Raw genomic sequence first — 14,629 nt, 5'->3', positions numbered from 1 at the left:
CTCCCACAAGAAATGAATCACTTGGGTGTGGTGTTTTACAAGCACAATCATATTGTCTTCCTGGCAAGACTGGAAACTATTGAGAGTGAAATCATGCTTTTTGCATTATTTATCTTGCTTGGTCCAGTGCAATTGGTGCTTAGATGATCATTTTTACCTACTCATGTCCCAACTCAACTAAACTGAATAATTGTGCCATTTTGAAACTCAACCTGGCCCACCCTTAGAACTCAGCAAAGCCTGGTGTGGTGACACTAGGACTCTCTGTTCACTAACTCATGGGACTTGGAGAAAATCTCCATTGGAATGTGCAAGTTGATGGAACTAAAAATACTAGTAGTAATTTCTTTGACTTTCCTGTATATTTATTACTTTCTTTTACACATTTCTAATTTATTTCGTTTTCATTCTCTTGATTGCTTTTGTTTTTCAAAGTCTCTTGCGATAACTGTATTTTCAGTCGAATCTAATTTTCCATGGGCACTTAGTAATCTGATCTATGTTTCTGAGATAATTGTGTCGTTTTCTTGGAATTTTTCATGATTTTAGTCAACTCTTATTTTATATGTTTAGTTTTATCATTTCTATTCTGATTTGGCATGGACTTTCATACCTGACAAATAATATTTGTTTAATTTATGTTGTAGTATTGAGTTGCAGTTTTGTTCTGTTTTCCAGTTGAGGTTTTTGTTAACACCTTAATCAATTGAATAATTTTGATTGTCACTTTCTGTTTTGTTTAGTTTTTTGTGTGTCACTTTGCATGAGTAGTTCCTGCCATTTTGTTGTTATTCACTTTTAAATGTGGTAGAGTTTTCAGGGCAAGTAATAAGAGGTGAAATATGGAAAGAAATAACAGACTTGAGTAGTTACTAGACTTCTTAGTTTAGTAGAATTCTCTTTTACTGATATAGAACAGTCTGATTTATTTAACCAACTCTATGTATGGGAAATGGGTTGGTGCATTTTCTGATTCTACAATCTATTTTTGTTTTGTTTTGTTTTATGGACCACTAAAGGATTGTTTGCTTTCTTCTTTTCTGTTCTTCCCAGATCTTCAAACTATCCCATTTTCTTCCAAATTGCTTCAATCAGCTCTAGAGTTCTACCTTCTCAGAATTTCAACCTCTAATTCCATGCATTTTCAAGCCAATTCCTTTTGAAGCTGTTAGAGTTCTAATCCATAAGGTATCAAACCTGTTCCTGCTTTCAGTATTTTTTCCCATTAGGATTGGACTGAGTAATTCTGAGGGTTAGGTTTACTGAGTTCCGTGATCTGCTTGTAGTCTCCTTTTTATTTTTTATTTTTTGCACGGTAAGACTGACTTAGCTGTCTGCCAGGGTGTCAGAGATTACTGCTCATTTCAGGTGTTTATTCTTGCACTTACATACAAATAGAAGTTTTTGTATTTTTTCCTTGCTATTCTGTATTTGTGGGTTATGGGTGGATTTATTTGATATCCTTATTAAATGGTATTCTTTTCGGAAGATTTGTGGAGTTACTTGGATTCAATCCTCATGAAGAGCAGCAGTACAGTAACTTTTAGAGCCATGTTACAAACTATTCTATTATTTATTTCATATTCATTTTAGAATACCTAACCTGCCTATTTCACATGCTTGGAAATCCAGAACATTTCCTCAGTTTTCTCCCTTTATTTACTAAATACCAGATTTTATACTTATACACAGGTATTAATTTAACCTTCAAGAGGGCACTAATTATTTCAGCTAATTTTTTCATGGCTCAATACACGTGTTAGATCCCAGCACAAAATGTACTCTAATAGAATTTGGGCATAAAAGTCATGCATTTGAGCCAAATATCTATGTTAGAAAACTCTTCTAAGTGGGTTTAAGCCAATGATACCTACTGAAAAATAACTCCACTGGGTCAGGTGCCATCACCATTACCAAGCAACTATAAGAACCAACACTAATAACATTGTAATGCAGAAATTCATGGTCTAAGAAGGCAACCTCTGTGTGGCAGACAGAAAATGAACTTTGACATCAAATTGAATTATTTCATTTTAAATTTGCCACTTATTAGGCCCGTTCAAAATTATTCTGCCTCCGTTTTTAATTTTAATTGTAAAGCAGACATAATACCTGCCTCATAGAATCTTTGTTTTATTTAAATGAGATAATATATTGAAAGCACTTAGCAAATTATTACATAGAAAATATACATTCAAATTTTTTTTTATCTTCCCCCTTGGAGAAATTGCAACTGCATAAAAGACCATGGTTCTGCCATCACTTTCTAGTTCTTACTATCTTTTAATTTATAGAATTATTAATTTGTCTGATATGAGCATAAGTGATCAGCATGTTTTAAGTGGTTTATTAATAATTCACAAACAAGAATATTGTGGTAATTGACTATTTGATGTAAAGGATTGTAATTGTTACAAATTATGCATATGATATCCCAAATCTACAAGGAACTCAAACTATTAAAAAAAAAAAAAACATTAAAAAGTGGCAGAGGACATGAATAGAAAATTCTAAAAAGAAGATATACAACAGACAATAAATATATGAAAAAATGCCCAACATCACTAATTATCAGGGAAATGCTAATTAAAACTGCAATGAGATACCACCCTACCCAAGCCAGAATGTCCATTATTAAAAAGTCAAAAAACAGTAGATATTGATGTGGATATGGTGTACACTGAGCTAGTCGGAATGTAAATTTGTGCAACCTCTATGGAAAACCGCATGGAAATTTCTCAGAGAACTAAAAGTAGATCTACTATTCAATCTAGCAATCCGAATACTGGTAACTTCCCAAAGAAAAAAAAGTCACAATATCAAAAACCCCTGCGTGCATACATTTATCACAGCACAGTTCACAAATGCAAAGATATAGAATCAATGTATGTGCCCATTAACCAATGAGTGGATAAAGAAACTGTGGTACATATACACCATGGAATAGTACTCAGCCTCAGAAAACAAAGTAACATTATTTTATTTATTTATTTATTTTTTGCAGCAATTTGGATGGAACTGGAGGCTGTTATTCTAAATGAAGTAACTCTGGAATCAAGCACCAGATATTACATCTTCTCTTATAAGTGGAAGCTAAATTATGGGTGCATAAAGGCATAAAGAGTACTATAATGGACATTGGACATGTAGAAGTGAGGAGAGTGGGAAGGTGGTGAGGGATGAAAAACTACCTATTGGGTACAATGTACACTACTCAGGTGATGGGTACCATAACACAATTCATCTGTGTAATCAAAAACAACTTGTAACCCTAAAGCTATTGAAATTAAATATAAATAAAATAAAATAAAAAGGATTGTGATTTCCAACTTCAAACTGGGGAAACATAGTAAAAAGGATTTGCTCCCAATTCCAGTTGCTGGAGGAATTTCAATTACTTTGTTCTCTACCAATTAAATCTTTATACATCAAAAAGTTATTTTCTAAAAGCTTCTCATCACATGTACAAAGGTATAATACCTTACATGAAGTAATTCTGAATTAAACAAAGGGAATAGAGCTGTTAGTGGGATTTATAGTACCCAAGAACCATCTCAGAATGTACTTCACAGATTGCTTCCTTATATTACAGAATGAATACGATTTTATATCTGAAGAAACAAATCTGCACATTAAGCAATCAATGTTTCTCATGATACACACTTGGTATTATTTTGGGAATACTAAAGCTGGCATAACCTAGTTAAAATAGTACAATTTATTTAACTACATGCAAGTCCTTTTGAAGTAAAAACTGCTGCTTACTACATGTGAAGAGAAACAATGACCTTCCTGCTTTGGGAATTATCAAAGGTATTTAACAAAATTTTTATTTAAAATTACTTTTTACTCTACTCCCCCTCAAAGCCCTGATGCATAATTCCTCTGTCTACGTGAATGCCTATTAGATTTGAAAAACAAAAAGTGGGGAAAGGGTGAAGGGAGAAGAGGGATATAAAGGCACATTTAGTCTCAGAATCTCTACAGAAAAATCCTCAACAAGCAGAATGGATTGAAAAATTCAAGCATGACTAAAAAGTACATTCCCCACTAGTCAGTAGATTTTGCTTCCTATTTGTCACTGCCGCCTTGGAGAGCGGGGAGCATTAATAATGCATGGGTGCTAGGAATGTATTAGCAACTAACCTTGCGAAGAAAATCAGCTGGGGACCCAGTGTGTGTGAGAGAGAGACAGAGAGAGAAAGGCAGAGTGAATGTGCACACATGCTCTGGAATATCCTTCTTATTTATTGAAAAGATCTGGAGAGCAGTGTCAAGATCATAGGCAACTATGTATCATTGTAAAGGAAAGCTGGAAATCCTTGGAATGGGGCCATAATTGAGTTCATTGATCACAATCATGAATTTCTCCACAGCTATCAGGGCACTGTATTGCCTACTCTTTATGTAACATGAAGAAATTTCCCTGGGAAGGTAAATGTATTTATACATTTAGACAAATGCAAAGTTTTAGTAAATTATGTCTTATACATCTGTCTTACAGAAACCTGAGCAAGTATATTTCTTTTTTTTTTTAATTTAATTTTATTTATTTATTTTTTTATTATACTTTAAGTTCTAGGGTACATGTGCATAACGTGCAGGTTTGTTACATATGTATACTTATGCCATGTTGGTGTGCTGCACCCATCAACTCGTCAGCACCCATCAATTCATCATTTATATCATGTATAACTCCCCAATGCAATCCCTCCCTCCTCCCCCCTCCCCATGATAGGCCCCAGTGTGTGATGTTCCCCTTCCCGAGTCCAAGTGATCTCATTGTTCAGTTCCCACCTATGAGTGAGAACATGCGGTGTTTGGTTTTCTGTTCTTGTGATAGTTTGCTAAGAATGATGGTTTCCAGCTGCATCCATGTCCCTACAAAGGACGCAAACTCATCCTTTTTTATGGCTGCATAGTATTCCATGGTGTATATATGCCACATTTTCTTAATCCAGTCTGTCACTGATGGACATTTGGGTTGATTCCAAGTCTTTGCTATTGTGAATAGTGCCCCAATAAACATACGTGTGCATGTGTCTTTGTAGTAGAATAATTTATAAACCTTTGGGTATATACCCAGAGGTGGGATGGCTGGGTCATATGGTACATTTAGTTCTAGATCCTTGAGGAATCGCCATACTGTTTTCCATAATGGTTGAACTAGTTTACAATCCCACCAACAGTGTAAAAGTGTTCCTATTTCTCCACATCTTCTCCAACACCTGTTGTTTCCTGACTTCTTAATGATTGCCATTCTAACTGGTGTGAGATGGTATCTCATTGTGGTTTTGATTTGCATTTCTCTGATGGCGAGTGATGATGAGCATTTTTTCATGTGTCTGTTGGCTGTATGAATGTCTTCTTTTGAGAAATGTCTGTTCATATCCTTTGCCCACGTTTTGATGGGGTTGTTTGTTTCTTCCTTGTATATTTGTTTGAGTTCTTTGGAGATTCTGGATATTAGCCCTTTGTCAGATCAGTAGGTTGCAAAAATTTTCTCCCATTCTGTAGGTGGCCTGTTCACTCTGATGGTAGTTTCTTTTGCTGTGCAGAAGCTCTTTACTTTAATTAGATCCCATTTGTCAATTTTGGCTTTTCTGCCGTTGCTTTTGGTGTTTTAGACATGAAGTCCTTGCCCATGCTTATGTCCTGAATGGTACTACCTAGATTTTCTTCTAGGGTTTTTATGGTATTAGGTCTAACATTTAAGTCTCTAATCCATCTTGAATTAATCTTCGTATAAGGGGTAAGGAAAGGATCCAGTTTCAGCTTCCTACTTATGGCTAGCCAATTTTCCCAGCACCATTTGTTAAATAGGGAATCCTTTCCCCATTTCTTGTTTCTCTCAGGTTTGTCAAAGATCAGATGGCTGTAGATGTGTGGTATTATTTCTGAGGACTCTGTTCTGCTCCATTGGTCTATAGCTCTGTTTTGGTACCAGTACCATGCTGTTTTGGTTACTGTAGCCTTGTAGTATAGTTTGAAGTCAGGTAGCGTGATGCCTCCAGCTTTGTCCTTTTGACTTAGGATTGTCTTGGCAATGCGGGCTTTTTTGGTTCCATATGAACTTTAAAGCCGTTTTTTCCAATTCTGTGGAGAAACTCATTGGTAGCTTGATGGGGATGGCATTGAATCTATAAATAACCTTGGGCAGTATGGCCATTTTCACGATATTGATTCTTCCTATCCATGAGCAGGGTATGTTCTTCCATTTGTTTGTGTCCTCTTTGATTTCACTGAGCAGTGGTTTGTAGTTCTCCTTGAGGAGGTCCTTTACATCCCTTGTAAGTTGGATTCCTAGGTATTTTATTCTCTTTGAAGCAATTGTGAATGGAAGTTCATTCCTGATTTGGCTCTCTGCTTGTCTGTTACTGGTGTATAAGAATGCTTGTGATTTTTGCACATTAATTTTGTATCCTGAGACTTTGCTGAAGTTGCTTATCAGCTTAAGGAGATTTTGGGCTGAGACGATGGGGTTTTCTAAATATACAATCATGTCATCTGCAAAGAGGGACAATTTGACTTCTTCTTTTCCTAACTGAATACCCTTGATTTCTTTCTCTTGCCTGATTGCCCTAGCCAGAACTTCCAACACTATGTTGAATAGGAGTGGTGAGAGATGGCATCCCTGTCTTGTGCCAGTTTTCAAAGGGAATTTTTCCAGTTTTTGCCCATTCAGTATGATATTAGCTGTGGGTTTGTCATAAATAGCTCTTATTATTTTGAGGTACGTTCCATCAATACCGAATTTATTGAGCGTTTTTAGCATGAAGGGCTTTTGAATTTTGTCAAAAGCCTTTTCTGCATCTATTGAGATAATCATGTGGCTCTTGTCTTTGGTTCTGTTTATATGCTGGATTACGTTTATTGATTTGCGTATGTTGAACCAGCCTTGCATCCCAGGGATGAAGCCCACTTGATCATGGTGGATAAGCTTTTTGATGTGCTGCTGAATCCTGTTTGCCAGTATTTTATTGAGAATTTTTGCATCGATGTTCATCAGGGATATTGATCTAAAATTCTCTTTTTTTGTTGTGTCTCTGTCAGGCTTTCGTATCAGGATGATGTTGGCCTCATAAAATGAGTTAGGGAGGATTCCCTCTTTTTCTATTGATTGGAATAGCTTCAGAAGGAATGGTACCAGCTCCTCCTTGTACCTCTGGTAGAATTCAGCTGTGAATCCATCTGGTCCTGGACTTTTTTTGGTGGGTAGGCTATTAATTGTTGCCTCAATTTCAGAGCCTGCTATTGCTCCATTCAGGGATTCAACTTCTTCCTGGTTTAGTTTTGGGAGAGTGTAAGTGTCCAGGAAATTATTCATTTCTTCTAGATTTTCTAGTTGATTTGCGTAGAGGCGTTTATAGTATTCTCTGATGGTTGTTTGTATTTCTGTGGGGTCGGTGGTGATATCCCCTTTATCATTTTTTATTGTGTCTATTTGATTCCTCTCTCTTTTCTTCTTTATTAGTCTTGCTAGCGGTCTGTCAATTTTGTTGATCTTTTCAAAAAACCAACTCCTGGATTCATTGATTTTTTGGAGGGTTTTTTGTGTCTCTACCTCCTTCAGTTCTGCTCTGATCTTAGTTATTTCTTGCCTTCTGCTAGCTTTTGAATGTGTTTGCTCTTGCCTCTCTAGTTCTTTTCAGTGTGATGTTAGAGTGTCCATTTTAGATCTTTCCTGCTTTCTCTTGTGGGCATTTAGTGCTATAAATTTCCCTCTACACACTGCTTTAAATGTGTCCCAGAGATTCTGGTATGTTGTATCTTTGTTCTCATTGGTTTCAAAGAAAATCTTTATTTCTGCTTTCATTTTGTTATGTACCCAGTAGTCATTCAGGAGCAGGTTGTTCAGTTTCCATGTAGTTGAGCAGTTTTGATTGAGTTTCTTAGTCCTGAGTTCTAGTTTGATTGCACTGTGATCTGAGAGACAGTTTGTTATAATTTCTGTTCTTGTACATTTGCTGAGGAGTGCTTTACTTCCAATTATGTGGTCAATTTTGGAATAAGTGTGATGTGGTGCTGAGAAGAATGTATATTCTGTTGATTTAGGGTGGAGAGTTCTATAGATGTCTATTAGGTACGCTTGGTGCAGAGATGAGTTCAATTCTTGGATATCCTTGTTAACTTTCTGTCTCGTTGATCTGTCTAATGTTGACAGTGGAGTGTTGAAGTCTCCCATTATTATTGTATGGGAGTCTAAGTCTCTTTGTAAGTCTCTAAGGACTTGCTTTATGAATCTGGGTGCTCCTGTATTGGGTGCATATATATTTTTGATAGTTAGCTCTTCCTGTTGAATTGATCCCTTTACCATTATGTAATGGCCTTCTTTGTCTCTTTTGATCTTTGATGGTTTAAAGTCTGTTTTATCAGAGACTAGGATTGCAACCCCTGCTTTTTTTTGTTCTCCATTTGCTTCGTAGATCTTCCTCCATCCCTTTATTTTGAGCCTATGTATGTCTCTGCATGTGAGATAGGTCTCCTGAATACAGCAAACTGATGGGTCTTGACTCTTTATCTAGTTTGCCAGTCTGTGTCTTTTAATTGGAGCATTTAGTCCATTTACATTTAAGGTTAATATTGCTATGTGTGAACTTGATCCTGTCATTATGATATTAACTGTTTATTTTGCTCGTTAGTTGATGCAGTTTCTTCCTAGCCTCGATGGTCTTTACATTTTGGCATGTTTTTGCAATGGCTGGTATCGGTGGTTCCTTTCCATGTTTTGGGCTTCCTTCAGGGTCTCTTGTAAGGCAGACCTGGTGGTGACAAAATCTCTAAGCATTTGCTTATCTGTAAAGGATTTTATTTCTCCTTCACTTATGAAACTTAGTTTGGCTGGATACGAAATTCTGGGTTGAAAATTCTTTTCTTGAAGAACGTTGAATATTGGCCCCCACTCTCTTCTGGCTTGTAGAGTTTCTGCCGAGAGATCTGCTGTTAGTCTGATGGGCTTCCCTTTGTGGGTAACCCGACCTTTCTCTCTGGCTGCCCTTAAGATTTTTTCCTTCATTTCAACTTTGGTGAATCTGGCAATTATGTGTCTTGGAGTTGCTCTTCTCGAGGAGTATCTTTGTGGCGTTCTCTGTATTTCCTGAATTTGAATGTTGGCCTGCCCTACTAGGTTGGGGAAGTTCTCCTGGATGATATCCTGAAGAATGTTTTCCAACTTGGTTCCATTTTCCCCCTCACTTTCAGGCACCCCAATCAGACGTAGATTTGGTCTTTTTACATAATCCCATACTTCTTGCAGGCGTTGTTCATTTCTTTTTCTTCTTTTTTCTTTTGGTTTCTCTTCTTGCTTCATTTCATTCATTTGATCCTCAATCGCTGATACTCTTTCTTCCAGTTGATCGAGTCGGTTACTGAAGCTGGTGCATTTGTCACGTATTTCTCGTGTCATGGTTTTCATCTCTGTCATTTCGTTTATGACCTTCTCTGCATTAATTAGTCTAGCTGTCAATTCTTCCACTCTTTTTTCAAGATTTTTAGTTTCTTTGCGCTGGGTACGTAATTCCTCCTTTAGCTCTGAGAAGTTTGATGGACTGAAGCCTTCTTCTCTCATCTCATCAAAGTCATTCTCTGACCACCTTTGATTCATTGCTGGCGATGGGCTGCACTCCTTTGCAGGGGGAGATGCGCTCTTATTTTTTGAATTTCCAGCTTTTCTGCCCTGCTTTTTCCCCATCTTTGTGGTTTTATCTGTCTCTGGTCTTTGATGATGGTGACGTACTGATGGGGTTTTGGTATAGGTGTCCTTCCTGTTTGATAGTTTTCCTTCTGACAGTCAGGACCCTCAGCTATAGGTCTGTTGGAGATTGCTTGAGGTCCACTCCAGACCCTGTTTGCCTGGGTATCAGCAGCAGAGGTTGCAGAAGATAGAATATTGCTGAACAGCGAGTGTACCTGTCTGATTCTTCCTTTGGAAGCTTCCTCTCAGGGGTGTACTCCACCCTGTGAGGTGTGGGGTGTCAGACTGCCCCTAGTGGGGGATGTCTCCCAGTTAGGCTACTCAGGGTTCAGGGACCCACCTGAGCAGGCAGTCTTTCCGTTCTCAGATCTCAACCTCCGCGATGGGAGATCCACGGCTCTCCCCAAAGCTGTCAGACAGAGTCGTTCGCGTCTGCACTGGCCCCCGCTGCTTCCTCTGTTGGTCTTCAGCTGTGCGCTGTCCCCAGAGGTGGAGTTTACAGAGACAGGCAGGTTTCCTTGAGCTGCTGTGAGCTCCACCCAGTTCGAGCTTCCCAGTGGCTTGTTTACCTACTTAAGCCTCAGCAATGGCGGGCGCCCCTCCCCCAGCCTCGCTGCTGCCTTGCGGATAGATCGCCGCAGACTGCTGTGTTAGCAATGAGGGAGGCTCCGTGGGCATGGGACCCTCCCGGCCAGGTGTGGGATATATTCTCCTGGTGTGCCTGTTTGCTTAAAGCGCAGTATTGGGGTGGGAGTTACCCGATTTTCCAGGTGTTGTGTGTCTCAGTTCACCTGGCTAGGAAAAGGGATTCCCTTCCCCCTTGCACTTCCAGGTGAGGCGATGCCTCGCCCTGCTTCAGCTCTCGCTGGTCAGGCTGCAGCAGCTGACCAGCACCAATTGTCCGGCACTCCCTAGTGAGATGACCCCAGTACCTCAGTTGAAAATGCAGAAATCACCAGTCTTCTGTGTTGCTCGCGCTGGGAGTTGGAGACTGGAGCTGTTCCTATTCGGCCATCTTGCTCCGCCCCATCGCAAGTATATTTCTTAAATGTGTTATGTGCAATTTGAAATCTACTTTAGGATGTAGTATCTACTGCAGCTATATTTATTGTGATATGTGGATGTCAATTCTGATTCTAGAATTCCCACTTAAAAAAAAAAAAAAAAAAAAAAAAAAAAAAAAAAAACAAGCAAATGAACAAACATCCAAAAACTTACTAGCTCAGAATAGTGAGGTTGCTCCTGCCTTAAAATAAACTTTATTTTTTAAAATGCATTTGAAAATTTTTTTTAGCTACTTTGAACTGAAACCAACTCAGTTTCTGTGAAGTTACAACTTGTCTGTGAGGATGTCACCATGTGACTACTTAGACCTGCTGACTCAGGGCTTCAGCCTCATGTGGGGCTTCTCCACAGAGAACGCGTCATGCTTTGTCCCTAGCACTCCCTTTAACCCCATCATCCCACCCAGTATCAATGACTTATCAATATATGGAATTGATTGTGTAAGAAAATAGATAATAATGAACCAAAGGAATACATTTGTAGAATATTTATATTTTAAGCCCACAGCCTTCAATTCAAAATATTAAATTATTACACAGGGATTTGAATTTTCATATCTAAAGATTTTTTACTAAAAAGTATTTGTTAATATGAAAATATGTGAACACGACATGTTTTAATTTATTTACTATTGGGCTTTTATTATGATTTTTTGAAACTTTACTTATGACAAAATGTCAAACATACTGAGAAGTTGAAATAATTTTTCATATATTTCAATATGTTTCATTATTCACTGTGTAGTTTGCACAATTAACATGTTACTCTACTTGCTTAATCACATGTCTAATCATCCCTTTCCCATTCATCCATCTTAATATTTTTTTACATGTCAAAGTAAGTAGCAGATACTACTTCCTCCTGGATAGTTTGGCATTCACATCATTTGCTAGAATTCAATATTTGTTTATACTTATTTTGATAAAAAATTTATATACAATGAAATACCCCAGTCATAAACATATAAGTCAATGGGCTCTATGAAATGCATACAATTGCATACCATAAATCTCTTCCAAGATAGAGAGTATTATCAACTTACTATTTTCTTAGCTTCTTGACACTAATTTTGAAGAAAAAGTTAAGTCCAAATACTACAGCTAATAGATTTGCCCACAAAAAGTACTTATTTAATATTTAAGAAGACTGGATTTTGTCATCCTAAGAGGATCATGTGATTAAGATATGAAGATTGGAAAAGAATTGCTTCCCTACCACTTTCTCATATTCATTGCAATTGCTCTCTTGAGATATGAGCAATTTCGCCTCATTATTTTCTTAACAGTTTCTGTTGAACTTAAATAAAGTTTTGTCCATTCTTCTTTAATTATTATGATTATCATTATTATTATTCTTTCCCTTAAGTTCTCATTTGGGAAAGCATCCCAGAATAATTTCATTTTTTTAAACCAACTTACCCTCAACTATTTTTCCTCCTCTCTCCCCTTAACCTTATATGCACATATACATTCAAAGAAAACCTAATGGGATAGTTACCAAATTAATTCATGTTGCTTAAAGCATACACAATACATACGAAATAAATCTTTTTACACAAAGAAGTTTTGAGATGAATGAATAAATGGTACAGAAATTACTTGAGTCACATTTACTTGTGTTAGTTGCTATTCTTTGAAGCAAATTACGAAATACTAGATCGAGTTGTGTTTTCAGAAATGCATTTCAAGATTTGCTATCAGCTCTTTTATGTGGGAGAATATGTGTATTTCCCTAAGTAAAAAAAAATTAATAAAAAAAATTCCTGAAAGCATTGATAGGCATCCACTCATATACAGACACATAAACACACAATATTGAGACTTCTTATTCCTCAGAAAATAATGTTTTGGAAATTCAGAACCCATCTAATATGTACCCACTGAAACAAATGATCTTTATTAAAACCTCTATCATGTGCCCATTCAAACTGGATTCTCTACAAAGTAGCTAATGTATTTCTTGAAAAGAAAGTAAGCATTGGAAATAACTGATAGCCTACATATTTTGTTAACATCTTCTAATATTTTAACAGAACTTCAATTTCTTTGACTTTAAGTGAGGAATTGTAATTAATTTATTCTTCCCATAGGGAGATAGAAATGTATAGGAACTGGCCTTACTTTCCCAGTTAGGTGATTTTAGCTGGTAGGTTGAGATTTCTTTATTGCTCACTTAAAAATATGAATACTTTGGGGTTTTCCATACAATCCCATTAGGTTATTATCCAATTTCTCTTCACATAATTTTTTTTAAATTGCTGAACTGATGTAATCCAAATATTTCTTTTTGGGATACATTACAGCAATTTATTTAAACAAGAAAAATAGCATCCCAAGGAAATATTAACCAGAAAGGTTCAATTCAAAAAATCATTATGGCAAAATAATGAGCCAACAGGAAGCTGAAGGATGTGCAATTAATAGGAACAAGAGCTACAGTTCTCCTAGTAGCTAAATTCCAAGGTGCTCCACTTATTCTCTCATTAGAGTGTGCAGCTGTGCAAAGGTCCTAACAAGTTTTCTTGCTTCACAAAATTGTGGGTTAATAAGCTGTTAGTTTTTCATTAAAATTATTGTAGTAGTAAAATTGATAGCTAAGACATTTGTCAGTCCATTAAAATGTATATTAATTTAAAAATGTAAAAAATTGAATTCATTCTGCAAAAGATGGTGCATAAAATATAAAATGTAAACAGAACAAGAGGAATATGGAGTACCAGGAAGGGATATGGGTTGCAGTTTTAAAGAGGGTAGAGTATCATCTTGATTGAAAAGCTAACATCTAAGTAACAACTAGAAGGATATAAGGGACTGAACTATGTTGATAATGAGGAAAGTTTTTCTGAGCAAAATCTCTAAGCATCTGTGGGCCCCAAATTAATGGGACTGCCAGTGGACTTACAAGTGATATATGGGGGTTAATTATACATGGTAAACTCTACTTGGCAGTATCCCCACAATAACACTTTCTCCTTAATACATGCACACACATTCAAAAACTACACACAGAGAGAGTGAAAGCGTCACAGGCTATAATATATATCCAGGCAAACAACTAAGTATTTATCTTTGAAACAAATTAGACAAGAATTCCAGGGATAGCCAAAAAATTCTCTACTCCATTTCGATGCCTTAAAATAAAGTCCCTTTTATTTTGGCACATGTTGGATTGCAGTCCCAAAGCCTGCACAAAAGACCACTGCTCAACACAAAGCAAAAAAGGGAGAGTGAATCCATTCATGGCTTCCACTCAGAATCACCACCAAGAGAAGAGATCCAGCAAAAATCAAATGCATTAACAGAGTATTGGGGCTATACTGCATCCAGAAAACACAAATGTAGTAGTAGAAAGAAATGTTATTAGACAAATAAAAGCTCTTAGAGATTTTTTTAAAAGGCTGTTAAAAAATTCAACATGATTATAAACAGAAAAAAAAATTCAAAAGCAAAAGAATTAGAAAATATGAAACACAGACACATGAAACTAGATGTTTATTTGTTCCACAAATGAAAAAAGGGATGTGAGAAGACATGTTCGGCAACATCAAAGGTCTTCCCTGATTACTCTGCTCAATGAGGACAAAAGGATTAATGAATATACATATTACAGCAAAATGTCAGAACATTAACGATAAATAGAATACCTTAAAAACTTGTAGAGAAGAAAAAAGTTATAAAAACAAAATACATATAAAAAATAAAATTATTCTGGCATAATAAATTCTTACAAAGCCAATGATTGCTCGGTGAAAAAAGGTACTATGCTTTTAAAATTTTATACCCAGAAAAACTGTCATTCAAGTAAAAATCATGAAGATTTTCAACATGCAAGGCCACACATACATTTCTCTTACAGGAATACTGGAAGATA

The sequence above is a fragment of the Rhinopithecus roxellana genome, chromosome 14 (assembly GCF_007565055.1).
Source record: "Rhinopithecus roxellana isolate Shanxi Qingling chromosome 14, ASM756505v1, whole genome shotgun sequence".
In the NCBI taxonomy this organism is placed as follows: domain Eukaryota; kingdom Metazoa; phylum Chordata; class Mammalia; order Primates; family Cercopithecidae; genus Rhinopithecus; species Rhinopithecus roxellana.
The sequence above is the reverse complement of the archived record's forward strand: the minus strand, read 5'-3'. Positions refer to the sequence as shown.